This window comes from Nyctibius grandis, chromosome Z, assembly GCF_013368605.1.
Source record: "Nyctibius grandis isolate bNycGra1 chromosome Z, bNycGra1.pri, whole genome shotgun sequence".
Lineage (NCBI taxonomy): Eukaryota > Metazoa > Chordata > Aves > Nyctibiiformes > Nyctibiidae > Nyctibius > Nyctibius grandis.
The window spans coordinates 29,105,427-29,132,782 of NC_090695.1; the positions used below are offsets into that span (position 1 = coordinate 29,105,427).

Genomic DNA, 27,356 nt, shown 5'->3' on the forward strand with positions numbered 1-27,356 from the left:
CACACTTCACCGGAAGTGAGGCAGCGCACCACTTCCGCCAGTCTCAGCGGGCCGTCGGGCGGGGCCTGCGCCAGCCGTGAAGCCCCCAGTTACAGCCCCTGCCCCTGCCCCTGCGTCTGCCCCTGCTCCGCGGGAGGACCGCCGCCGCGCCCGCCGCAGCGGGGAAGCGCCGCAGCCCCCCGTGGGCCCGGCCGCCGGCAGTTACGACGCCGAGGCGCTCCCGCGTGTCCCTGCTCGAAGTACCGTGTGTCGGGCCTCTTCCGTACCGGCGGAGAGCCGGCCACCTCCCTGACGGCTACTGCACGACGCTGGCAAATTACATGTGTGTGTATGTGTTATATATGTATTTAAAAAAAAAAATAAAGACGCGCCCGCGAGTGCAGGCGCAAGAGCCGGCGCGCGCCCAGCGCTGCCAGGCGTCGCCGTAAGCGGCCCCGCCGGGCGCGCGGCCACTGGCTGCGCCGCCGCCCGAGGGGGCGGGGCGCGCGCCGCGGCCTTTGGGGCCCCGCGGTCGCCGTGGCAACGCAGGTCAGGCCGTGCCGTGCCGTGCCGTGCCGTGCCGTGCCGTGCCGTGCCGTGCCGTGCCGTGCCGTGCCGTGCCGGCGTCCCGGCGCCGCCCGCCCCGGCCGCGCGGCCTGGGTGCCGCTGAGGGTGGTCATCGAGCGGCAGTTCCACGCGGTGAGGCCGCGGGCAGGGCGGGGTGTCCGGGGCGTCGGGCAGGGAGGAGCGGCGGGGCGCCCCAGACAGCCAGTACGGCAGGGCGGTGTGGACGCAAGGAGGTAGAAACTTCTCAGCGTGGTTATTGCGCGACCCTGAGGTGTCGTACCATACAACGCAAGTACACATGTACGAACAGATTGTGCACCCGTGTATATACTGTGTATATGCGTATGTGTCCATATGTATATACATATACTGTGTGTGAATAGTTCTATCTGCGAACGCACCTTCGGTTCTAAGAGCTCCTGGGGGAGCTGTTTGTTTTTTCACAGCTTGGTTCTCATCCGGGAATGGAAGTTAACTCAAAGTGAGGTTGTAGCTTTGCAGTGATAATACCCCTGTGAAGATTAAAACCTGCCCTCCTTGTAGCCGTGGTTTCTCATCCATGGGTTATTTAGCTCTTCCTCCAAACAGGAGGCACTGACTGGTTCTTTGGGGTTGCAGGCATAAAGTCTGCTAGAAGGAGTGTGCAAAGAAAAGGTTAGATTAAATGAGGATTTTTTTCTTGCTGTATGGTGTTTATTTAATGAAGGGGATTGCTCATAACAGGTCTTCTCATCAGATGTAAGAAAAAAATGTTGGTTTTCACTCATTATTATCCTTGTAGGTATCAAATGTTTCTGTTGTGTGTAATGCTAAGGTCTACGAAATCTGTCCCTGTAACATGAGATGATAAAATAGAAAAGTCCAAAGTACAAAATGGGAAAACTCCCATTGACAAATCTGGCACCCTTTTGAGCACGCAGTAACAAAGCCAACGGCCTGCTGAGTCCCTTCTGCAATAGGGTCCTGCAGACTTGGACTGGTGCGTGTGTCTAAGACTGGACTAAGGAGTCTCCTGTGAACATATTTGTTTCTTTCCTAAGGTTACATGTCGTGGTGTGTTTCTGGCTGAGAAACATGACGTTTTTCTCAGTGTGTGCATCTTGGGTCAACACAAAGAGGCAGAATGCCTTCCTCCTGTTTTCCCTCCTTTGTTTCATGAGAAGCACTTGTTAGATGCCTTGGGCTAGAAGGTCTAATGTCTCAAGCCGTGTACAAGCTGTAATTAATGCATCATCTTATTTTTCTTTACAACTGATAGGTTATTCTTGTTTCACACGTATTTCAACATAATAAGATGAACTATTAGGCCCATTTCTGGAATGAAATAGATTTTAACATTTTAAGATTTTATGGTCTGGAGCTTCGACAGCAGTGGTTATGAGAGGTCATCCTCACACGGACAGTTCTTACCTGATGGCAGTAATGGCAGCAGTGTATATGAGGGTAGTAGAATTTATTCTGTTTCAGATATGATTGTTCTGGAAGCAATATGATACCTCAATTCTAATATGGCTGTCATCTATTCGAAGTTTTTGTCATTACAGCAGACGATGTAAATGAAGATCCAAATAAATGATAGACAAATGGTTTTGCTGCGATTTTACATGCCACACTAACATGTGGAACTAGTGAAAACAGGAGACTTCAGTGTGTTTTTCCTGTACTCTATTGTATGCTCATTGGTTATGGTTCTGGTGAATTGTATTTTGTGTTTGAAAACTGTTTTTAAAAAAGTGGTGTAAGACAGAATGGCTATGTCTGTTGACCAGCAAAACCATGCTGAAGCCATTGTAAAACAGGAATAGCCGAAGTTTAGAGGAACAGTATCTTTCTTTTCTATTTCTTTCAGGCTCTTCCCCATTCTTTTTCAAACCATTCTCTCTGCCTTTCTGTTTCTCTAAAATTCTTTGGGCCTGGCTCACAAGAGGCCTTTCCTTGAAGGACATGATTACTTTCCCTTTCCACCTGTGGTTATTATTAACACAAGTGAAAAGCTACATAGTTAATACATCCTTCACCCTGTCTCAGGGCGAACATAGCTCTAACACCTGACTCTTCTTCAGTCTCCCTGCAGTGAAAGCACATAGCCATGTTCAGACCAAAGGTGGGTAATATAATCCACTTCTATAGCAGAGTAGTTTCTCATACATATACCTATTCATAAGAGGAGCGTCAAAGTAATTATCATGAAATAGATGTTGTTAGATAAGTTCATCTTTTGTCTTACCTCACAGTAATGTGTTTTTGTGCCAGTGACTTCCATTAGCAGGTGTTAACCAGCACGAAGCAACACATTTTCTAAGGGAAAACATAACTTTGCACAGCCTTCTTGAAAAAAGACTACTGCTAAAATATTGTCTGAAAACACTGATACCATTTGAAGAAGGATCTTGGCACATTTGAAAGAAACAAAAAAGCAGCAAATATTGACAAAATAAGTGAGATGCAGCTGAGGGCAGCTTCTTTAAATAGGTAGAACATCCAGCATGAATACCCAAATAAAATCAGTGGTAAAATTCCCATTTACTTCAAAGAGGTCAGAATTTCACTTCACAGCATGAGAAGAGTGTGTTTGAATAAGACATAATTCATTGCAGTAAAATAAACAAGAGGTAAATACAGGCAAATGCATTTGAATTTGTTTCTTAAAAGACATTTCATAGATTATACCTTAATTAATTTTATTTTTATAAGATATTTACACAATCTTTACATAATACATGGAAATATACAGGAAAACTTCCTCACACCTTCTCATTTGTGTATAATCGCTGTGGAAGACTACTTGTGCTGTAAGGTGGTTGCAGTTAGGGCTTTTGATTTTTTTCTTCTGGGATGTGTCCTATAGGATTGGCCAAGAATTCAAGTGTTTTCCAAGCATAAATTTCCTAATTGTACTTGTGGTTCTGCTGTTTTACAGTTCATAGAATTGCAGTTATGGTACTGTAAACATGATAATTTTTCCTACAAAGTACAGACTGTTCTGAAGTTGATGCAGACATGGATGAATATGTGATTTCAGCTTTAAACCATTTTTTCCAAAGTATCACATAACTTTAAAAATGTAAGTGACATCTTAAAAGTACACAAGCATAGATGTATACTGTTAGTTAAGTTTGGTTTTGCATAGTTGGCAGCTTGAAAAAGAATAGGGGAATTATACTGAATAGGTATTAAATTGTTCCTATGAATGCTAGATTGTTAAATTAGTTGTTACAATGAATTTGTTTACTTCTTACTGTTTTCCTGAAGGTGTTTGAAAGTGCCGTATATCCTGCTGCAGTAACTGAAACACTTGAAAGGAAGTATGATTTTTAAAATGCTTGAATAGTTGAATAACTAAAAATGATGAAGTAGGGCCATGTATTCACATAGTCTGTCTGTCTGCTTGCCCAAGTGTCTTTCTAAAGTATGTGAGCTGGTATGCATTGTTCCCTTTAAGTGTTCCTCTGAATTGAGCCATTTGAGTGTCAGCCTCTACTACCTCCACTCGAGTAAACTGCATGATTTTTCCATTCTTAGGCCAGGCTGTATTCTGACTCCTGGTGTAATGCTAGGCTAACATGACAGGTCTACTTTTTTTTTTTTTTCCATCAGCAGTTATTTAATTTTCAAGTCTGTAACAAGTCGTGAATTTAATGACTAGGCAGTCTTTTAAAAGCCAAAATCTTATTTATTGTTTGTAGGGAGGTGGGGGGAGAGAAAAAAATTATTTATAACAATGGTCTGTCTACTGTCTGTTTCACCATTGCAAGTAACCTTTGGCCACACTTTTTCAGTCATACCTACAGGAGCAGGTGTTGTATTAATTTAAAAAGTTTTCATCCCTTAGCTTTAATTCAGTTAGCATTCATTTGTCCTTGCTGGGTCTCAAGTTTTTGTCCTTCTTGAGCAAGCCCCTCCCGTACAGTCAACAGAAGGTCAAGCCAGAAGCCACTGACTGTCCCATTGTCCTATAAATCCATCAGGTGTCAACCACGGAGAGTTACCTTGTACTGATATTTCTTTCCTGTGTGTTTCTATTCTAATATTAATAATATTAGAATAAATACTCCAGGAACCAAAGTAGAATATTGTAAATCATCATGGACTAGCTCTACATCTGTATCCTTTCTCCTCTATCTTTTGTCTGCTCTTCTGTTTCTTTTGCTGTCCTTCCTCCATCCCTTCCTGTAAGGTTAGTTTTTGATTAGTGTCCTAGGAGTAAACAGTAAATCTATTTTAATTATTCAGCCACACTACTATAATTTATTTTTCATCTTCCAAGTAATTAACAAAGTTTGAATTAATTCAGCTTGTGTCTTCAGGTAATAGGCATAAATATTTTTCCACATGCTAGTTAACTTGAGACGGGAAAGGATATTAGTGGGTATTATTTTTATGCCATGCCCCCCCCAGCTTTCTCTCCCTCATAAATTTCAGGACCTCCTCCAACGCTATTTCCTTCTGCTCCATCACTTCCCGTATATTCGTGGGTACACACTTCAGGAGAAAAAAAATCCCTCTTCTGACTAGACTCTTTGAATAATTTGTTAGCATTAGTCATGTTGCTTTAGTTTCTTTACCCTGATTTTCTTATTTCTAATAGGAGTCTAGTTTACTAGTAACACTCAAATAGAACACCAATAATAATGTAGAGTTTATCTTGGCAGATAGTACTATTGGTCTTCTATAGCCTTCTTATTGTGTTTTTATAAGATGGGAAAAAGGCAAATGAACACTGGGTGGCAGATGAGTGCTGTTGTTAAGGTCACTGTTTATGGAGCATTTGTGTATATTCTAAAACTGCAGGCAATTTGTCAAAATTGGTTATTGTTCTATTAATGCAAATTCAAAATATACTTTATGGTCCCTGTGTAATAAATATTGCTTGTACATTTTCTATTTATTTTTCAAAATGCTTTGCTTCAGATATTAGTCTTTCCCTTTCTTATTTGCTTTTTAGGGTTGCTGATATAATAAAGGGTTATTTGTGATGTCATACCAGGTGCAAAAACATTCAGTGATATTGGAAAAAGGAGATGCAAAGACTCAAATGAGAGAATTTGTTATTATCTCTACACAAAAGCCTAAACAAGGCCCAAAAAAAGTGTGTTCTGTGTTAGTCCAGAGAATGCTCATCTCACATGATTAGTTTCATGCAAGCTTTGTGGGTATCATGCTGTCATGTAGCTAGGCGTAGTATATAATGCTTGTTTGTCCCCTGGGCATAGCAGATTTTCTCTGTGCGTGTTAGGACAGAAAAGACTGTTCAGTGGTAGTTCTAAAAAGGATGAAAAAGTTTTTAAAAGTGCTAAAGGATTTAATAGTCTCCTCAGCATATTGGGGCCCTGTAGAACACCTGTTCTTTTTTCTGTATAGTACTTACATGTCTCTCATGACTCAAACTTCAGGTTTCCCCCCTCCCTTTTTTTTTGGCTCTGCACAAATGTGCAGCTTAGAGATTTTGCTAACTTTTTGTACAGTGGGATATGTTGTCCTCTTTCAACTTTCTACATTAAAAAGTTATTCAGAAAAACTAAGTATATTCCTCACGAGAGGAACCAGTGCCTGCCTATGTCCTTACTACATCAGAAGCCAGACCTCATGTGGCAAAACTAACTATTTGCTTTCTTTTTGTAGTGTCAAAAGCTCACAAAAGTGTTTTTCCTCATGATGGTAAAGCTGGTATCCGTTAAAAAGACAGTCCTTACAAGCAATGTGACTAGAAAAGATGAAACTTTGAATAGGATCAAAAGTGTTACTCTCATTATTAACTTTTTCTGAAAATTTTCTTCCTTTTGCCATTGTTTTGTCTAGAAATCACCAAATTGCAGTGTTTGTTTTCAGTCTGATTAGAAGTGAGCATGTATCTTTGCCCCTGTAAAGACACAGAGCCCATCCAAGAGAAGGCAGTAACGGCTTTTATAGCATAGTATCCGTTGTGGACAGCTTAGCGTCTCATCTCAGGAAGTCAAAACCGTTGCTGTAATTTGTAAACTGGGTACTTGACAGTGTACCTTATAGCTGGCCTCCTGTGGTGGGAGCTGTGCTGAAAGTATGTTCTGTCTCTGGCTGTGCTACCTGTACAGAGCAGTGCTGACCTCCTCTGTTCACTCAGGACACAGTTAATAGGTTTCTGAAGGAAAAGAAGAACTAGAGGCAAGTGTGGTGTAGACTGTGAGAAGACTGTTGTGGTAACCCAGGATAGTTCTTCTCCCCATCTGAGTATGTAGAGTCCCAAACACATCTTGTCTCGTTGTCATGGTAACCTGAGATAATTTGCTTCTTCCCGTATGAGTCTGTAGAGTCACAACCACGTCTTACCTTGTTACAGTAACCTGGGGTAGTCCCATCCAAATATGCAGAGTCCCAAACACGTTTTATCTCATTGTGACTGTAACCCAGGACAGTTCACTTCTTCCCTCATCTACAGCCACCTTTGCACAGGTGCCAACATGATGGCCAGCTGCCGATCTCAGAATTCATAGAATCATAGAATCATAGAGTGGTTTGGGTTGGAAGGGACCTTAAAGATCATCTAGTTCCAACCCCCCTGCCACAGGCAGGGACACATTTCCTCTAGACCAGGTTGCTCAAAGCCTCATCCAACCTGGCCTTGAACACTGCCAGGGAGGGGGCATCCATGACATCTCTGGGCAACCTGTTCCAGTGTCTCACTACCCTCACAGTAAAGAATTTCTTCCTAATATCTAATCTAAATCTACCCTCTTTCAGTTTAAAACCATTCCCCCTCATCCTGTCACTACTTGCCCTTGTAAAAAGTCCCTCTCCCGCTTTTCTGTAGGCCTCCTTCAGGTACTGGAAGGCTGCTATGAGGTCTCCCCAGAGCCTTCTCCAGGCTGAACAGTCCCAACTCTCTCAGCCTGTCTTCATAGGAGAGGTGCTCCAGCCCTCTCATCATCTTCTTGGCTCTCCTCCGGACTCACTCCAACAGCTCCATGTCCTTCTTATATTGGGGGCCGCAGAGCTGAACGCAGTACTCCAGGTGGGGTCTCACGAGAGTGGAGTAAAAGGACAGAATCACCTCCCTCAACCTGCTGGCCACGCTGCTTTTGGTGCAGCCCAGGATATGGTTGGCCTTCTGGGCTGCAAGCACGCACTGCCGGCTCATGTTGAGCTTTTCGTCAACCATCACCCCCAAGTCCTTCTCCTCAGGGCTGCTCTCAATCCGTTCTCCGCCCAGCCTGTATTTGTGCTTGGGATTGCCCCGACCCGCATGCAGGACCTTGCACTTGGACTTGTTGAACTTCATGTGGTTTGCACAGGGCCAGCTCTCAAGCTTGTCAAGGTCCCTCTGGATGGCATCCCTTCCCTCCAGCCTGTCGACCACATCGCACAGCTTGGTGTCGTCGGCAAACTTGCTGAGGGCGCACTCAACCCCACTGTCCATGCTGCTGACAAAGATGTTAAACAGGACCGGTCGCAATACCGACCCCTGAGGAACGCCACTCGTCACTGGTCTCCACTTGGACATCAAGCTGTTGACCACAAGTCTTTTGAGTGTGACCATCCAGCCAATTCCTTATCCATCCGGTGGTCCATCCATCAAGTTCATGTCTCTCCAATTTAGAGACAAGGATGTTGTGCAGGACAGTGTCAAATGCTTTGCACAAGTCCAGGTAGATGACATCAGTCGCTCTTCCCTTATCCACCAATGCTGTAACCCTGTTGTAGAAGGGCACTAAATTTGTCAGGCACGATTTGCCCTTAGTGAAGCCATGTTGGCTGTCACCAGTCACCTCCTTATTTTCCATGTGCCTTAGGATAGTTTCCAGGAGGATCTGCTCCATGAGCTTGCCAGGCACAGAGGAGAGACTGACTGGCCTGTAGTTCCCCAGGTCTTCCTTTTTTTCCTTTTGAAAAATGGGTGTTATGTTTCCCCTTTTCCAGTCAGTGGGGACTTCACTGGACTACCATGACTTCTCAAAAATGATGGATAGTGGCTTAGCAACTTCATCCGCCCGTTCCCTCAGGACCCACGGATGCACCTTATCAGGTCCCATGGACTTGTGCACCTTCAGGTTCCTTAGATGGTCTCGAACCTGATCTTCTCCTACAGTGGGTGGTTCTTCATCCTTCCAGTCCCTGCCTCTGCCTTCTGCGACTTGGGTGGTGGGGCTAGAGATCTTGCCGGTGAAGACTGAGGCAAAAAAGTCATTGGGTACTTCAGCCTTCTCCATATCTTGGGTAACCAGGTCTTCCGTTTCCTTCTGGAGAGGGCCCACATTTTCCCTAGTCCTCCTTTTATCACTGACATACCTATAGAAGCATTTCTTGTTGCCCTTGACATCCCTGGCCAGATTTAATTCTACGAGGGCTTTAGCTTTCCTAACCTGGTCCCTGGCTTCTCGGACAATTTCTCTGTATTCTTTCCAGGCTACCTGCCCTTGCTTCCACCCTCTGTAGGCTTCCTTTTTGTGCCTGAGTTTGTCCAGAAGCTCCTTGTTCATCCATGCAGGCCTCCTGGCGTTTTTGCCTGCCTTCCTCTTTGTCAGGATGCATTGCTCCTGAGCCTGGAGGAGGTGGTCCTTGAATACTAACCAGCTTTTTTCGGCCCCTCTTCCCTCCAGGGCTTTATCCCAAGGGACTTTCCCAAGCAGGTCCCTGAAGAGGTCAAAGTCTGCTCTTCTGAAATCCAGGGTGGTGAGCTGGCTGCGCGCCCTCCTTGCTGCCCTATGGATCTTGAACTCCACCATTCATGGTTGCAGTAGCCAAGGCTGCCCTTGAGCTTCACATTCCCTACCAGCCCCTCCTTGTTGGTGAGAACAAGGTCTGGCATGGCACCTCTCCTCGTCGGCTCCTCTACCACTTGGAGAAGGAAGTTGTCATCCACGAATTCCAGGAACCTCCTGGATTGCTTGTGCCCAGCTGTGTTGTCCTTCCAACAGATGTCAGGGTGGTTGAAGTCCCCCATGAGAACCAGGGCCTGTGAATGTGAGGCTACGTCTATCTGTCTGTGGAGGGCCTCATCCGCTTGGCCATCCTGGTCAGGTGGCCTGTAGCAGATGCCCACTATAATGTCACCTGTCCCTGCCCTCCCTTTAATCCTGACCCATAAGCTTTCCATCAGCTCCTCCCCCATCCCCAGACAGAGGGGGACAGACAACAGCACCTGCGTTACATCAGCGAGTTTGCTAGTGAGCAAAACAGGATTATTGCATATGTATGATATGTTTATCAGCGCAAGTTTTATTATACACCTCTGTGGTGCTTTCCTTTGAGCTTCACTCCCGAGCAGGGTTCCACTGCATCAGGTCCCCATTTGATTTGAGTTGGTGTGCTGAGGTTCCCACCATGGTAACACCACACTTTCACTAAAGCCAAAGCTTTTACTTGCCGAGTGTTGTGCCTTGTCCCTGAGGGATCTGCACGTACTTTCGCTTGTAATGTGTGGATACTTACACCCCCAGTTAGTAGGACACTGATCTCATGCTGTGTGGTTGGATGGCCAAATTATGTGGTTTGTTTACTACATGCTGGCTCTCTGGAGGGAATACATTTCAAAAGTAAAGGTGACTGTCTTTCAACAACATTTTATGATGAGACATTTGCTGAACAAACATTGGAATGTTGTAATCTCATATCAACCTTTTTTATTTTATTCCTGCAGGCCGCTGATTAGAATAATTAGTTGTTTGCCCAGTGAGGTGACTCCTGGTCATACTGAAAGCACTGAGCAATCAACTGGACCAAGATTTAGCATGTTGTGTATAAACACATGCATTATACATACTTTGTAAAACATGTGTTATACATCATCTGTATACATCCTGTGTCACAGCTTTGGACATTCTCTACACTGTAACTAGGTAGTCTGCCTTCAAGCCTTGTAGTCAACTCCATCCCCAAAATATTTCGGGGCAGTTGTGACATTTGGAAAGTTAATGACAGCATCAAACTCCAGTACAGCTCTGCTAAGCCAAATCTTTCAAAACTAATAAAAGTGTTAATGACTTCCCTCCCTTTTTCCCTCTTCTTTTCATGTTCAGAAGACAAAGTAATCACGTGCAGCATAGTCGGAGCACTGGAGATAAAGTGAATAAGCCATTTTCTGGAGCAGTTGCTCTCTGTCAAGCAAACAAAAACCTGATGTTGCTGAATTCTTTCTTGTATACAAATACAGAACCAATTGGTTTGGGTTTGCTGTTTTTCTGTGGTTTTGTTTTCTGTGGCCGTTAACAATGTGAACTGAAAGGTTCCCTGACACAGAGGAGGACAGTATACTAAAAAGGAACTGCTGTCTTAAAAATTTCCGAGTCAAATAATTCTAAATCATGCTGAGCATGTGCCATTCCTGTACCAGTCTTCCTAGGCCCATTAATGTCCCAACCACCACCTATTACTGATAGCATCTTTATGCATGAGAGGGGCAGCATTCTGTCAAGGACATTCATAATTTACTGAGTTTTCATTGCACAGCTCTTAATGAAAATACCATGTAACAACCTTGACAGCTATTTTTCTGTGGGTGTTTTTTTGTTCTTTCAGCAGGGGATGACCTTGCATTTTATTAAGAGAATACATGACACTTTCTGTTCCCAGAGTGCAAGCTGACTCCTGCATATCTGGGTGTGGAGAGAGAATTACTGATGAAAACTCCTCATTTCCCTGTAAGTTGCCTGAAACTGTTACTTATCATACATGTCTGAAGAAGGAAGGAATTCAGCGACTTAGTAGCAACTTTGTGAGGACTGGAGTTTGATTGTCCCTTTGGCCCTCTTGAGCAGAGGGGTGTGCTCATGTGCTCTTTTGAATATGGAAGTGCCTCAGAGAATGTACTGGGTATGTGCTATCCTAGCAATTAAATCTGCTAGTCACAGACAGTAAGAATAATCTCTCTGCATAGACAGGTTAGAAGCCCTAATACCAAAATTTTATGTTCAGTTATGTACTTCCATCCACAGATTATGTCAAAAGGGCCAGGCGCTTAAAAGGTTTTCAAGTTACTTTGTACCAATTGTCTTTGAGGATGCCAGCATTCTGTCCGTTTTCTTTCTCTCATATACAGGCCTTGTTTTTTCGCTCTGCCTGTTCTCACTCATCTCTTGGGGGTCTTTCATTTTTATATCTTTGTAAATCCTTCCAGTTCCTGTTCTTGCTAGAGTTCATTGTTTCCTAAAGCAGCAATAGCAGCCTAAAATGATTACGTTTTCATCCCTCACACCGCATTATGGATTGGATTATGCAAAAGAAGCAATAAAATTGACTTGAATTTTATTAATCTAAGTCCATTGCAGCTTAGAATAGCTTTGAACAGAGAGGATTATCCTTCCTGCAGACTCAATTTTGCATTGATTCATTCAGAAAGTTCTTGTAATTACTCTACAAACTAGGAATGGCATTATTTCACATGGAAAGCTGGGGTTTTGTGCATAAATTGCAGGTATAGAAAATACTAGACAAGAAAACCTAACTATTAGAAAGTTCTGCCTAATACAAGAATACTTTCTATACATTTAGAACAGAAATTTAGAAATATGTGCTCTGGTTAACCAAATGTTACATTGTATGATTCTTTAACTTGGTCCTTGAGAACTAGCTCAAGGCAAAGAAAGTAATGACATATTGGTAAAGGAACAAGTGATATGGGGTGCCCTCAGACTAGCTCAGATCCAGCCAAAGAAATGACAGCATCACCTCATTTCTCTGGCTGGATCTGGGCCAGTCAGATGTTGCCCACAAATCACCTATTCCTTTACAAATATGTCATTGCCTTCTTTCCCATCAGATAGAGAGCTCATTTCTTTGCTTCTTTATCACTGCTGCTTCTGTTTTCTCCCCCTCTTTGCATAAAGGTAGGGGCAAATCTAGTTTGAAGGCACTGTACTGTGATTTCTCTGTCATTCTTGTAGAAGAAAGAGGAACTGCTAGAAAGGCAGTATTCAGAGTTGAAGGCAGGTGAACAGATTTTTTAAAAAAATTTTAATTTTCTTTTAGTTAAAGATCATTAGTGTCTTTTACAGTATTCACCATGCCATTACCTGCCTTGAAAGGCAAACTGAAATTCCTTTTTCACACCATTTTGGAAACCGTCCTTTGGGCCACCCTGATCCACCAGGAGGACTAGTGTGCAAATGGAGCTGCTAATTAAACAGTAAAGAGCTGTATATCTTCTCTGTAGTTCAAAGGATCCTACTCACCTTTCTTCACAATATTGGCTTTATGAGGAAATGCTCTGGGGCAGTGCTAGTTCCTTAAGCACGTGTTTTGATCTTGCTGGCCTTGTGCATCATGTTTCCCTTCTTGCACAGATTATACCTATTAAGAGAGCAGACTAAAATAAAATTACTGCTTTTCATAGAAAAACTGTTTTATAACTGTTCTTTGCTGGTGAGTGCCACAAGTCTTTTTTAGCTGCAGTGCTTCTTTTAGTCACTTTTGATTCTGCAGTTGCAATGAAGAACTTGAAGTGTTCTGATTATAAGGGGATGTATATGCAGTAATTATGTTTTTAATTCTTTCCCCTTAACCATTATTTTTAAGGGAATAGCACCAAAACCAGAGTTCTCCACAAGAACGAGGGGTCCTAGATTTTGTTGTAACAACAGCAAATCTGAGTGACTGAACCAAAGCCATCCATTTCTCATTTTCTTATCTGCTATCCCAGATGCTTTCATTTCCTAATTATTAAGCAATTCGTTCGGGCGAAAGCCAAAACAAACAAATAATCCTTGCATTGCTTTCTATTGAAGTTAAGATTTGAACAGATAATGATCTCTTGATTTGATGGCATTTCACTGCGTCCTGTCCTTTGCTGACAGTAGTTTATATCTAGCTTTTACAAATGTTTCTCTTTGCATGCTTTTGCTTAGTAAATTCATGCTTCTCCTTTTCGTCATGGCACCGTCTGATCCAGACTGAATTGCAACCAGTTAGTCCTCCTCTGAGAAAGTTCTAGCAGTGCTTTCTGTGCTTTGTTTAGTGGCTATGTGTCTAATAGGTTATTTATTAGATAATATCCTGCGGGGACAAAATTCTGCCCTCCCTGCTGGAACAAAACACTCACAGCAGATAAAGTACTTTTGTTTGAGTAACAGCTGCTGAATTTGGTCCACATAAATTGTCTCTTGACCTGAGATACTTATAAGGCTTACTTGAATAAGCTCCCACAGAAGTCAGGATTTCAAGATTTTAACCAAAGTTACGAATTTTCTACTCTCGCAAGTGCTTTTCTGAAGTACTTCATCCTTCTCTGTGACAGCCAGGGAACAATATTTCAGGATTGAGCCCTAGATGAGAGGTTATAGAACTGAGATAATGTGGAAGGTGATAGGATATATGAGCCCATACTGACTTCTCTTTGTTTTTGACTTTGCCACATTCAAACACAGAATCACAGCTTCTTCCATTTTGTACATATAAAGATACAAATTCTGCTATCATATGGTTAATTCCTACTGGACTAATTTCTGTTTACAGCTTAGTCTTCTTTACAGGCAATTGCAATAGCTTGTACCTGTTTTTACTTAGGTAGTTGTACAACAGTGAATTTCTCTGCCAGGACCAAAACAGAACAAGGAATCAAAAAGTCCTGCATCTGCATTTGTATCACCAAAATGAAGGAGCTGATCACTAACACAATGCAAGACATCAGTGAAAACAGATAAAAGCTATAGAAGGCATACAAGGTCCTGAAAATCACAAACTCCTCTAAACACTAGAGATCACTTCTGTGAACTCTGCGGAGAAAATCAGCAGCAGCCATCAAGACTGAGCCTGGGGTCTGCTGAGTGCAAATCAGAAAATGAGAACAGGCCACCATTTGTAGTCAGACATGTAAGTCCTAGAATTGCTGTACTGCATTAAGAAGGTGAATTTTTGTTAGTATTAATTTCAGCATTTTTGTCTATCCTGTCTTAAACTACTAGATCAACAGGAAACTGAAGAAATTTAGCAACAAATTTGAAAATATAAACAGAAATATTTTTTGCTTAATATGTAATTGTCCTGTCAAACTCACTGACAGCTGGTGGAAATCAGTTCAGTCAGTTAACAACATTTAGGAAATGAAAAGATATTACAAACAAAGAATTCAAAACCACTTTTAAGTACTATAAAAATATAATACATTTTAACCCTCCCCTTTTCTTTTGGACATAAGCCAATCTGTACATTTCAGTACTTGGTAAGAAATACATGGACAGTTAATTTCATATTTTTGAGAGAGTTCTGAAATCTCTGGGACTGGTTGTACTTATTGATAGCCCAGTAAACTGAGGTACCTGATGATAGGTCAGTGATTGAGAGTCCCCATGGTTCTACTTAGATCCATCAAAGTCTTTTGTTAGTCACTGAAGTTAGTGGAAAGTGTTTCTGGGGTTTCATCAATAAACCTTTGTGTTTAGCCAGTGGTGTCTTCCATATGAATTCTTCAAAGCACTAACAATCACTAGGACAGTGTTCTTCTGACTATTTGCCTGATTTAGAGAGAAGGAAACAGTGTTTCTCAGGTGATCAGTACTTTCAGGCTAAAGCGATAGCTGTCTAGAGTAACTTAGATTTGCCTAGGTCCTGGTCCTGGTCTTGTATTCCACAGTCCTATTGCAGAGTGCATATTTTACCAGCCCTATGTTTGTCATGTGTACTTTAAGTGTTTCCACAAATATGTTAATCTGTGAAAAGTTATATTCTTTAAATCCAGCTTTGCATGAGAATCATGAAATGATTCAGCTTGAGATGTGGAGGAAAAAAAAGGTTATCAGGAGTAGTCAACATGGGTTCACCATGGGGAAATCATGCTTGACCAATTTGATGGCCTTCTACAAGGACATGACTAGCTGGGTAGATGAGGGGAGAGCAGTGGATGTTGTCTACCTTGACTTCAGCAGGACTTTTGCCACTGTCTACCACAACATCCTCATAAGAAAGCTCAGGAAGTTAGATGAGTGGACAGTGAAGTGGATTGAGAACTGGCTGAATGGCAGAGCTCAGAGGGTTTTGATCAGCGGTGCTGAGTCTTGTTGGAGGCCTTTAGCTACTGGTGTTCACCAGGGGTCAGTACTGGGTCCAGTCCTGTTTAACTTATTCATCAGTGATCTGGATGAAGTGTACACTCAGGAAGTTTGCTGATGACACAAAACTGGGAGGAGTGGCTGATACACCAGAAGGCCATGCTGCCATTCAGCGAGACCTGGACAGGCTGGAGAGCTGGGCAGAGAGGAACCTCATGAAGTTCAACAAAGGCAAGTGTGCGGTCCTGCACCTAGGGAGGAATAACCCCATATACCAGTACAGGCTGGGGGTTGACCTGTTAGAAAGCAGGTCTGCAGAGAAATACCTCTGAGTTCTGGTGGACAAGTTCACCAGGAGTCAACAATGTGCCCTTGTGGCCAGGAAGGCCAATGGTATCCTGGGGTGCATTAGGAAGAGTGGGGCCAGCAGGTCAAGGGAAGTTATCCTTCCCCTCTGCACTGCCATAGTGAGGCCACACCTGGATTACTGTGTCCAGTTCTGGGCCCCCCAGTTCAAGAAAGACAAGGAACTACTGGAGAGAGTCCAGCGAAGGGCTACAAAGATGATTAGAGGACTGGAGCACGTCTCTTACGAGGAGAGGCTGAGGGAGATAGGTCTGTTTAGCCTGGAGAAGAGAAGACTGAGAGGGGATCTTATCAATACTTACACATACCTTAGGGGCGGGTGTTAAGAGGAGGGGACCAGACTCTTCTCAGTGGTGCCCAGTGACAGGACAAGGGGCAATGGGCACAAACTGAAACACGGGAAGTTCCATCTGAATATGAGGAGGAACTTCTTTACTTTGAGGGTGGTAGAGCACTGGAACAGGCTGCCCAGGGAGGTTGTGGAGTCTCCTTCTCTGGAGATATTCAAAACCCGCCTGGACGCAACCCTGTGCAACATGTTCTAGGGGAACCTGCTTTGGCAGGGGTTTGGACTAGATGATCTCCAGAGGTCCCTTCCAACCCTAACCGTTCTGTGATTCTGTGAGATGGACCTCTGGAGGCCAGCTAGTCCAAACCCCACTTAAAGCAGCAGATCAAGCTGCTTAAGGCCTTGTGCCTTAATATGTTTTGAATATTTTCAAGGACAGAGATTTCATAGCCTCTCTGGGCTGACCCTCATGGTACAAAAAGTTGACCGTGTATCTAATTGGAACTTACACCATTTGTTCTTGTCCTTCCTATGGGTACCTCTGAAAAGAGCCTGGCTCAATCTTCTCTACATCCTCGCATTAGATAGTCATAGGCAACAATACAATCTCAGAATCACAGAATTGTTTTAGCTGAAAGAGACCTCATGACGCCATCCAATCCAACCCCCCTTCTCAAGCAGAGCGGACTAGAACATGTTGCCCAGCACCATGTCCAGTTGGGTATTGAATATCTCTGTGGATGGAGACTCCTCAGCCTCCACCTCCTCAGCAGTGTGTTTGACCAGCCTCACCATACAACAGTGCTTTCTTGTGTTCAGATGGAATTTAATGTTTTTTAATTTGTGCCCATTGCCTCTTGTCTTGTCTCTGGGCACCACTGTGAAGAGCCTGACTCTGTAGTCTTCATTCCCACCCATCAGGTATTTATACATATGAGTAAGATACCCCCTGAGCCTTCTCTTTTCCAGGCTAAACAGTCCCAGCTCTTTCAGCCTTTCCTCATAGGAAAGATGCTCTGGTCCCCTAATCATCTTTGTGGCCCTTTGCTGGACTTGATCTAGTAAGTCCATCTCTTTCTTGTACTGGGAAACTCAGAACTGAACACAGTACTCCAGCTATGGCTTTACCAGTGCTGCATAGAGAGGGAAGACCACCTTCTTCCACATGCTTGCAATGCCCCTCCTAATGCAGCCCAGAAGGCTGTTGGCTGCCTTTGCCATGACGTTGCATTTCTGGCTTATGGTCAGCTTCTTGTTCACCAGGACCCTAAGGTCCTTCTCTGGAGAGCTGATCTCTAGCCAGTCAGTCCACAGCACGTACTGGTGCCTGGGGTTATTCCTCCTCAGATACAAGACTTTGCATTCATCCTTGTTAACCTTCATGAGATTTCTCTCAGACATCCCTTTGTCTGTCCAAGTCCCTCTGAATGGCAGTACAACCATCTTATAGATCAGCTGCTCCTCCCAGTTTTGTACTGTCTGTGTACTCACTGAGGATGCATTCTGGGTCATTCGTGAAAATGTTAAACAGTATTGGCCCCAGTATTGAACCTTGGGATACACCACTAATGACTTGCCTCTAAGCCAGTGATCTTAACCCTCTGGGCCTGGCTGTTCAGGCTATTTTAAATCCACCTCACTGTGTGCTTTTCTAACCTGTACCTTTCTTGTTCCCCTTCACATCCAGAAATGTTGCAAGGTTCAACTCCAGGTCGGCCTCAGCTTTCCCGGTGTTATCACTGCAAGATCACACAGTAACTCTAAACTCCTCCTGGGTCACCTGTCCCAGCTTTCACTCCTTATGCACTTCCTTTTTATGTCTGAGTTCAGTTACGAGCTCCTTATCACTCATGCCAGTCTCCTGCTGCCTTTGGTTTCCTACATGTTTGGATGGAGCTTTCTTGATCTTGGAAGAAGTGATCCTTGAATATCACCTAGCTCTCATGAAACCCTCTTCTTTCCTGGACCATATTCCATGGGATTTTTTAAAGCAGATTCCTGAAGAGGCCAAAGTCTGCTCTCCTGAAATCCAGGGTTATGTTCCTGGTTTTTGAGTTGGTGTTGCCTCTCAGGGTCCTGAACTTCAATGTCTCATGGTTACTGAAGCCAAGGCTGCCCCTGAACTTCACATTCACAACCAATTCTTCCTGTTGTGAATTAACCAGAAGTGTAGCATCCCATGACCTTATTAAAACATCTGTGCAATGTTTAGCAACAGAAACAGACTCCTAATCTTGCTGACCTGAGTTTTGTCTTCATACTCTTTGCCATCTTACTGCAAAACATGTTAAAAAAGAATCACAGAATCATAAAATCACAGAATCTCTCAAGTTGGAAGGGACCTATATGGATCCTCAAGTCCAACTCCTTGCAGGACTACCTAGAACTAAACCATATGACTAAGAGCACCATCCAGACACTCCTTGAACTCTGACAGGCTTGGTGCCATGACTGCTTCCCTGGGGAGCCTGTTCCAGTGACTGACCATGCTCTCAGAGAAGAACCTTTTCCTAATGACCACTCTGAAAATCCCCTGACACAGCTTCAGTCCATTTCCTAATGTCGCTCCCTGCTATTCAAGGACTATCATCTAGGTTCAGTCAGACTCTAGCCTTTGTAGCAAGGGACTGGTAGAGCCAAATATTTCATCTGTTTTTAATGCCTGTTCATTAATAATTGAACTGGCATCTGCAGGAACATCAGAAAGAACATAGAATGGACAACAGTGAAGTAGCAATCATCAAAGGTAATTACAGCCAGAAAAAGGTTTGACATCTAATCTGAGCTAAACATCTCAGCTCTTTCCATAAGGGGTGGAAAGGTGGTGATTTGTTCTTTCACACAATCATCCACTAAGGCAACTGGGGTGTATCATACACTAGCAGTTCTTACCTCTCTTCATTGATTATCTAAAATGGACGACTAGTCAAAACTGGATGCCAACCTTTCATGCGGCCAATGTCACGTGAGATGAAGAACGCCCGTACTAACCTGCAGTCAGTATTATCAGAGGAGCCAGATTAATTTTGAAGTGAACCATAGCACATCTCATCACCTGCTCTAGACACTAGAGTTTGCCTTCAGCCATTTTCTTTGTCCTCCTCTGAGTAAAGGATCCTTGAAAGGCATAAGGTATGTGTCTGATGAACAGCAGGTTTGCAAAAGTAGTTATGGAGACACAGTTTTAGGCCCTATCCATTAATGCTGTTGTTGTTCTCTCAACTATCAGGCATGCTACTAATCACATCTGATATCAAAGACGAGATCAAACAGCCTTTCAATATCTCCCCACTCTTCGCTGAACCAAACTACTTTCATCACGGAGTAGGCTGCTACTCTGTTTCTTTTTTATTGTTTAGTCACATTCCACTTGAACTCCCACCTTGCAAATGAGGGTGAAAATGTAGGTTTTGTAAAAGCCTCTCTCAGGACGCTTCCGTGTGGCACATTTTTCCTGATTCCCTCACGTGTCAAGGGCCCACACAACTAGTTGGGAGGGATGCTCATTAGCCTAATGCAGCAGAGTAGGCTTTTGTACGTAAAGACAGGAGCAGCTTGCTTGTGCTTCCTGTAGTGTCCTAGCCTTTTACAAATGAGATAGTATCTGGCTAAAATAATGAGTGTGATTAGCTTTTGTCAGCCACGCACCAGCATGAAGAATTCTTGTTAGTTATGAGCCATAGCTTTAAGGGCTTCCATTTCATGTGCCTCACAGTGGGTCTGCATACCTGGTTTACATTTAGCATTATGAATTTTCAGCTTACCTCTAATATCCCCCTTATTCTTCCTTTCCTTAAAGTGGGTGACAACTTCTCCCTTCCTTTCTTTCCCCAGTCGCTTTCTTTTATTATGTCATGTGTCAATTCTACTTATGGAAATTTGCTTCCTTATTCCCCAGATGATCAAGAAACCATCTGAACAGGCTACTTCTGAACATGATTCATCTCTTGGAACAGATGGACCTGTGAGTTACTTGCATTATCTTCGCAGTCAGAGGGATTCGGCTTTCCACCGTGCAGCTTCATCTGCTACCTCCCAACACCTCAAGTCAGCAAGTCCTGTTGGGAGTCCCTCTGCTTTTGAAACCAGGTTACTAATTCTTAATCAAACCAGTTGCCTGAGTGACTTTGTGCTGTGAGAACACAAGCTGAATGACCAGAAAGATTCACTTTTTGACTTCTTGGGCAAATTGATCTTACGATTCTCAGATAAACTCCAGCAGAAAAATTGTGACAGCTCTTCAGGAAATGCTTTCTTCATACGTATGTATAGAAAAGCCATGGTTCACCTAGCAAGTCTCCTTCAGTGGCTAGGACTAGACACTTCAGAAGGGGACGTGAATACCCACGTAGAATACAATTGCTTGAAGAAATACCCCGAAGAAATTTTTTGTCACCCCTGTCAATTGATAGTTGGCTTTATGCCCTGAAATGTGAGATTTATGTTCCATGCAAATTCTTTATTTCTCTTTCTGATACGCTTTCATTATCATGAAATAATTTTCTGCAGTCTGCTGGAGAGTTCCACAGTTGAATGATGCCTCAGGCAGAGAAATACAATGGCTGTATTCCCTTCCCTTGGTTTCACATTTATTGCTTCTGAACTGCACAGTGTGTGCTCATGATCCTTACCTGGAGAGGAACTGAGATTCTGTTGCCTTTCTCTCTAGCATGCAGCCGCCTGTGTCCTTCTGCTTGAACTGGATGACCCTCCCCTTCAATTTGTGTAGGAAGAACACCATGTGCTCCATTCATGAATGCTCGTTTAGGTCAGGAATTTTTTGTGGGATAAGCATACGGGGTTAAGATTAGTTTCTGAGGAGCATGAGCAACCATTCTCAGTGTTTGGAGGGGCATTCCCTAGCTTTCGGTTGGAGAACGTGCAGCATCTATCCTGTGCTGTCGTTCAGGCCCAGCTCTCAAGTCAGACAGTCACTCTGAGCAGTGAAATCCTAGACACAACTGGCTTTCAACTTTGGGGAGGCAGACTCCCAATTCTACACAGAGTCGCTTCCTTCTCATTTAAGTAGGGCAACTCTCTTTTGCTGTTTCCTTGCAGGACCTTTGGAGATCAATGTGCAGTGTTATGCTGTGGAATGCAAGCTTACACCAGTTTCTCTGATCAAAGGTTCAGATTAGGTATCCATCCCCTAGAAATGTTACTGAGTGAGAGCGAGCTTTTCACTGTAGCAGGTCTTGCTTAATAGACAGATATAATACTGTTGCTGACTTTCTGCAACCGTATTCTGTCCCTTCCCGTTCAGCACCTGTCACTGATCCTCATTATGACTCAGATGAAGTGGGTCTGATCTAAAATTCCTCTCATTCCCCAAGAGAAGAAAACAGCAACTGCGCAGAAAGTTCAAATTCTAGGCAGGCCACACAAACAAGCCCCCAGTGGTTGAGGTTGGAAGGGGCCTCTGGAGGTCACCTGGTCCAGCCCCTCCTGTTTTTACCTTAGGTCTTGATGTTTACTTTTTGCTTGGGCTTTCTGATGCTTTGATTAAACCACATGGTACTCCTGTGAGGTGGTTAAGAGAGGCATTAAGTCCACCTTAAAAATAAATTGCTGAACCAGAGGGAAATGCTTTATTTTCACCTCAGCTGGATATTAAATTAAGGTAATGGCAGAACAGGCAGGAAACCCGTCGAGGGATTCAGGTGCTAAGCACAGGAGCCTGACACTGTTTGGGATGCCCTGTGGGGGCTGCTGCTGCCGCCTCAGGAGAACAGGAGCCGTCTATCAGTCTCCCCTCATATGTCCCTGCTTTGCATGGGAGTTTGGGTGCACTTTCATGTCTAAAATGCCAGAAAAGCTGCCTGTATTTAGGCTGCAGAATCTTAACCTCCCAGCAGAAAGGTACTGCAGGTCAGTCTTACCCTGTGTCTTTGTTTCTTTCCTGTTTTTACGTTGGTGCTGGTTCCCATGGCAGCGAAAGTCTTACACAGCATATATGGCCAGACTGCATGGAGATTATGGCAGCAACACTAACTGTGCTTTGAGATGCCTGGCGGACTTGTCTGCCTTGCATCCTTTCAAAGGTCTAGACCCTGCAGTTTGTGCAGGAGGGGCAGGGCTGGTGGGGTGGGAGCACTGCGTTTGGCCTGTGGATCCTTTGCTTTGGGGAGGGGCAGCTAGCAGGAGAAGAGAGGAGGGGAGGAGAAGAGTGCCACTCTATCCTTGGTCCATACATATACCTGTTTATTTATTGGTATCCAGATATCTGCCTGACGAGGCTGGCCAAGTCCGGGAATGCTCTGTTGCTATGCAGTGCCGCAGAACAGAGGCCAGAAGAACCCCCCTCCCCATTCCATACAGACTATGAGTGGGAGTTGCCCACCTCAGATGGCACAAGTGACAGAATTCATGCTCTTACTCTCTAACTTTTTGGGTTGCAAAACAGCCTGAACAAGAAGACTGGAATGATTAATAACCTTGTAGAAGTTAGGTGGTAAGAGACCTTGTATGAGCCAGGCTTCCATGATAAGGCCCTGCATTTCACTGAGGTGATTTCCCATTGTTTAGCTAATTGGCAGCATCTGTTTATGGTTTGGAGTTACACAAACATCACAAGTGTCAGTTAGCCTTGCACTAGCCTGAAGGAACCACCCTTGCAGAAAGAAGGGGAATGTATGAACGAGGATGAATCAATCAGTGTTGCTAGTCCAGTGCAAGACGCAGAAATCTCATTAGCATTTCATGTCATTTTCTGTTTCTACAAACTACGTTATTTAACACATCTAGCAGTTGCTGTATAGAGGCATGTGGCTCACAGCTCCCTAATTAGTTAAAAGTGTTTACAGGGATAGGGTCAGATGCTTCAACTGGGGAAATTTACATCACCAAACTCCAAGCCCTTGCACGATATTTCCCACTAAATTTATGGGTATTTATCTGATATTACCACGAAATTTGCCTGTAGCGTGATTGGCCACTGTTTGTTTCAGCACCTGAAATGGCATTTGCTAATCTATTTATATGTACAATACAGCAATGGGAAAATTCAATATCCAGTCATAAACTTTTTTAGCAAGAATTTGAGAATGAGAGGAGGTGGAAAACTGCACAACCAATACTTCAGGCACAGCATCATGAAAGCATTTTCTGTAATACACAGTGCTTACTGTCATAGAAACCTAGCTTCCACTCTCAACTGGAAGTCCTGGTTTTTCCCCAAGCAACGTTGTACACCAATTCCCTTAAGAATATAAGAGTTTATTTTCACTCTCAACTATGAAACAGAGGAAGGAGAGCAATAAAACCTATGAGTCTATTATTAGAAAGTGCTACACGTAAAAGACAGCCAGAAGAAGCAATGGTTTATCTATTCGTGAGCGTCATAGCAGCTGCTGTTGTCCTGTCTTCCTACTCTATCTGACCTCAAACACTGAAGAGCAAAATCCTTGATGAAATCGAACAGTATTTTTTTCCCCACCAGCACTGATATTTTCTAACGAGGAAATCCATTTTCTGCTGTCGTCCTAAGTACACTAATACTCTGTGTAGTTATGTCTACTTTGGTGGAGGTTATGCAGGAATGACTTTGAGACTGAGAATTGACCCTGCAGCATACGAGAAACATGTAGGAATGGGTTCCTAGGTTGTCTTCTGTCCTCTGACTCTCAGCCGTCCTTTAGAATGTTGATTGCTACTTACCTAAGTAGAGAAAACACTTCTCTGATGATAAAAAGTTTGTAATCCCGTTGTATTCAGTGTAGCTGTTCTATCGGAGACTGTTTTCGTCACAACCTTTAGGTGGCGACAGAGGTCCAGTGAATGTCTTCTGGCAGTTCTTCTGGCCTTGTCTTGCTAAAATAAGGTTTAATAATGAGGCATCCGGCGCCTGAGAAGGCCACAAGGGACAGAGGACAGTGTCTGTTGCCCTGAACTGGTTCAATTCTTTTGGAAACAAGTGAAAGGTTTACTTTGGACTAGATACTTTTATCAGTTTTCCTGAAGATAAGCAATGAATTAACTTGAGGTGTTTTTACTAGGGAGCTTCGAAGAATGAAACCAATGATGTCCTTGAAAGAAGGTCTGTCTCTCTGAGGTGTTCCCTGTACGATGGACTCAAAGGAGTAAAGTAGTTGTTAACAGAGAGGCAAGCAGCCTAAGCCTCATCAGCCTTTGGATATCCTGAATTTATTCCAGATCCAGAAGGATTATAAGTGAGCTACAGCATCAGCAAGAGAAACTGTAGTGAAAACAGTCTAAGCAATCCTATTTCCTCATTCTGGAACTGCACGTGATTGTGACTGCCATCTCGTTTATATTTTTAGCTATCCAGTCACTTAACTCAGACTCTAAACTCAGGCTTCTAAAAAAGGACGTATGAAATTCATCAGTTTCTCTTTCTATCAGTTTTATGTTTGTGCATGAAAACAGTTTTGAAAGTCTGCCAATAACTGCTTTTCTAGGAAATTCACAGGGTGGGTGTCTCCCTCATTTGTGCATCTTTGTCAGTATGAAAGATAGATTCTGCATTGGGAATTTTATGTAGCGTTTATGATTAGATTTTCAAAGAGGGCAGGTGTTAAGCTATTAAAGTTTAGTGCATCATAATGGAATTGGAGCATCTAGCTCTCTTGGTGGACTTTCTGAGGAGTTCAGCTCTTTTTCAGCTCTGTCGTACCAACGGAGTGGGTAAAACTGGCAAAATACAGTAGAAACCACAGGTCTCCATTGTGGTGGCAATACAACTGAAAAACCTGTGATTAAGACTGGCTGAAGAGTAAGATGCCACGTTTGCAGTGTCCCCTTTCTCTCCAGGGTCACATTTCCACACAGTTTTTCTTTGCTTGAGTCCCAGTTCTGAGGCATTATAGTTGCATGCAGCCATCAAATCAAATGGCAGATGTCCTCATCTTTCAAATCAGTGAAACTCCCATAAATCAGTCTATGTAAATTAAGCACCGTTAACGATTGCAGAATCTGTGTGCGCATCCTGATTTTGCATTAGCACACTTCATTAAGATTTTAGAGGCCAAACATAGTGACTAAATGCGTCTTTCCCAAATACCAGCAGATTCATACTACGGGTTTTGCATCAGCTTTTTCTTAACCATGCTTGATTTTAATCTTGTCGATATACACCTTTTGTGAGTAAAAAATTACCAAATTCTGATCCTGTTCAGTGGTCTTACCTTTAGGTGATTTGCCTATAGCATATAGCTGAAAGCAGTCTTGAGCGTTTCCTTACACAGTCACTTAAACAGTGTCCTGAAGAGTGCGATGATATGTGCAACACACCTATCATGTGGCCAATTCCTCACATGGCTTCTTTTGGAAAAAGAGGGTTTGGACTGTCCCCTCAGCCTCAGGACCCTTTCTGCATGGCCCGGTTGAGACGGCTGACACAGAGTAATATGGAGTATGAAGAACCAGTAGGCCACATCCTGGAGTCTTCACCTACGCAAGACTTAACATCAAATTCAAGGGGATTTTCATTTTACTAGGGACACACGATCAGTTCCTTTGTCTTTGTGACACTGACTCTAGTAACTCTAAAAAAGCACATCAAAATGGTCTATGCTTGAGTCTGAAACCTTTTATGAAAAGCTGTTTCTCAAAGCTTAAGCCCAGTTTTCTCAGAGATCATTGTTTAGAAGTGTTTTGGATAAGGCACTCTTGCAGATACTCTGGTTCTTGGGCAGTAAAGTTATTCTTGTTTCTGCAGGTGGAACAGCTCAGTGACTGCTGGATTCTGTCCTGAAGAACATGTTGAGACTGATGCCTCTATTACAGCTGAGTGCTGGTTCATTTCTCTCTTGGACATACAGCATTTTACTCCTTCCAATTTAAGTAACACCGCTGATTGAAATAAACTGAAGGCTACAGTAAGTAGCTGAACACTGTGGACTACTTAAGTGGAAATAAAGAACTCTGCCATTACTTTTCGTTTCTATAAATCACTTTGCCCAAGGTGTGTGGACAGTCAGTTAAAATAGCAATTTTTAAAGACAGTTACTTTGACAGTCTTCCAGGTGCTCAGATGTAACTTTTCCAAAAGAAAATATTAGGATATTGCAAGGTGATTGCAAAAATTCTAAAAGGCCAGCGCCAGGATTAATCTGATTCTGTCATTTAAATTAGTTCTGCCCCCTCCCTTATGAAGCCCTACACCAGCAATTAATTATCCAAGCTTTAGCAACTGCCAGGAAGGTGTGCTCCCCTTTATTTTCTGATAGCCATGTTAGATTTGAAAGAACAGGCACATAACAACAAGACAACCCCTTCATACATAAGGCTCTTGTACTGTTAATGATCCATTCAAAGCGGACCAAAAGACAAAGTTTCAGACTCAAATGTCACATAGAAGATTGTTAACACTATACACGCTGAAAGTAAGTTCCACAAGTGTCATAGCACAAAGGCAATAAAATTCCCCCTGAACTGTTCTTATATTACACTGAAGATTCAGCCAAGTCCTATATTTGGTATCAAAAGATTACACAATGGGTAAGCAGATGTTATCTATTTTATATTAGCCAGTGTTTAACACTCTCCTACATTGCTGGAGAAACCATTCAATGCTTTTTATTTGAAAGTACTTCTTCTATGACAGATGAAACTAACTTGCACTCTCTGAGAATGCAAGTCCCTTGCCTGCAAGGGAGGGAATGATCCAGATTTTTTCAGGCAAGATTCTCTCGAACTAACATAGCAAAAAGTATCTTACCACTTTGATCTTCCTTGGACAGGGATAATCAAGGGTCTGGAAGTTCAAAAAAAATACTTAAAATTGGTGTAAAGTTCAAAGAATGCAAGGGTTCCAAAATGAAGGAGGTGATACATAGACATACTCCATCTCAAGAGTAATACAAATGAAAATCAGTCAGCCAAATATAGTCTGAAGTTAGTGAAAAGGTTTCTAGCTATTAAAGTGAAATTCTGAGATTAAACTACATTGATCTTCTACCTCTGCAACTCAGAGATGGGTATTTATCCTTCCGTGTATAGGATTTTCATTCAATCTTATTTGCAATAACGGGTGATGGACTCACTACACCAGGAAATCTCTTCCCATATAGCAGACTGTGCTCTAGAATGATCAAAGGAGTGCTTGAGCCTACTTCAGGCAGCACTGGTTGATACCTGAACCACCACATGCCGGTCCATAAGTAGAGATATATCAGCTTTCAGAAGTGCCCATCACCAGTTCAGGGCAACAGACACTGTCCTCTGTCCCTTGTGGCCTTCTC

The 27,356-nt window shown here is 43.2% G+C and overlaps 1 long non-coding RNA gene across 2 annotated transcripts; it reads left to right on the top strand.

The window, feature by feature from the left end:
• Nucleotides 1-3: 3 nt before the first annotated feature.
• Nucleotides 4-26,037, top strand: LOC137675954 (uncharacterized). 2 transcript variants are annotated; one of them, XR_011050030.1, is made up of 3 exons: nt 4-328; nt 20,054-20,244; nt 25,832-26,037. It is a non-coding gene; the product is annotated as an uncharacterized lncRNA (long non-coding RNA). The 2 variants fall into 2 exon arrangements; XR_011050029.1 differs by lacking the exon at nt 4-328 and adding an exon at nt 588-846.
• The last annotated feature ends 1,319 nt before the right edge of the window (nt 26,038-27,356 follow it).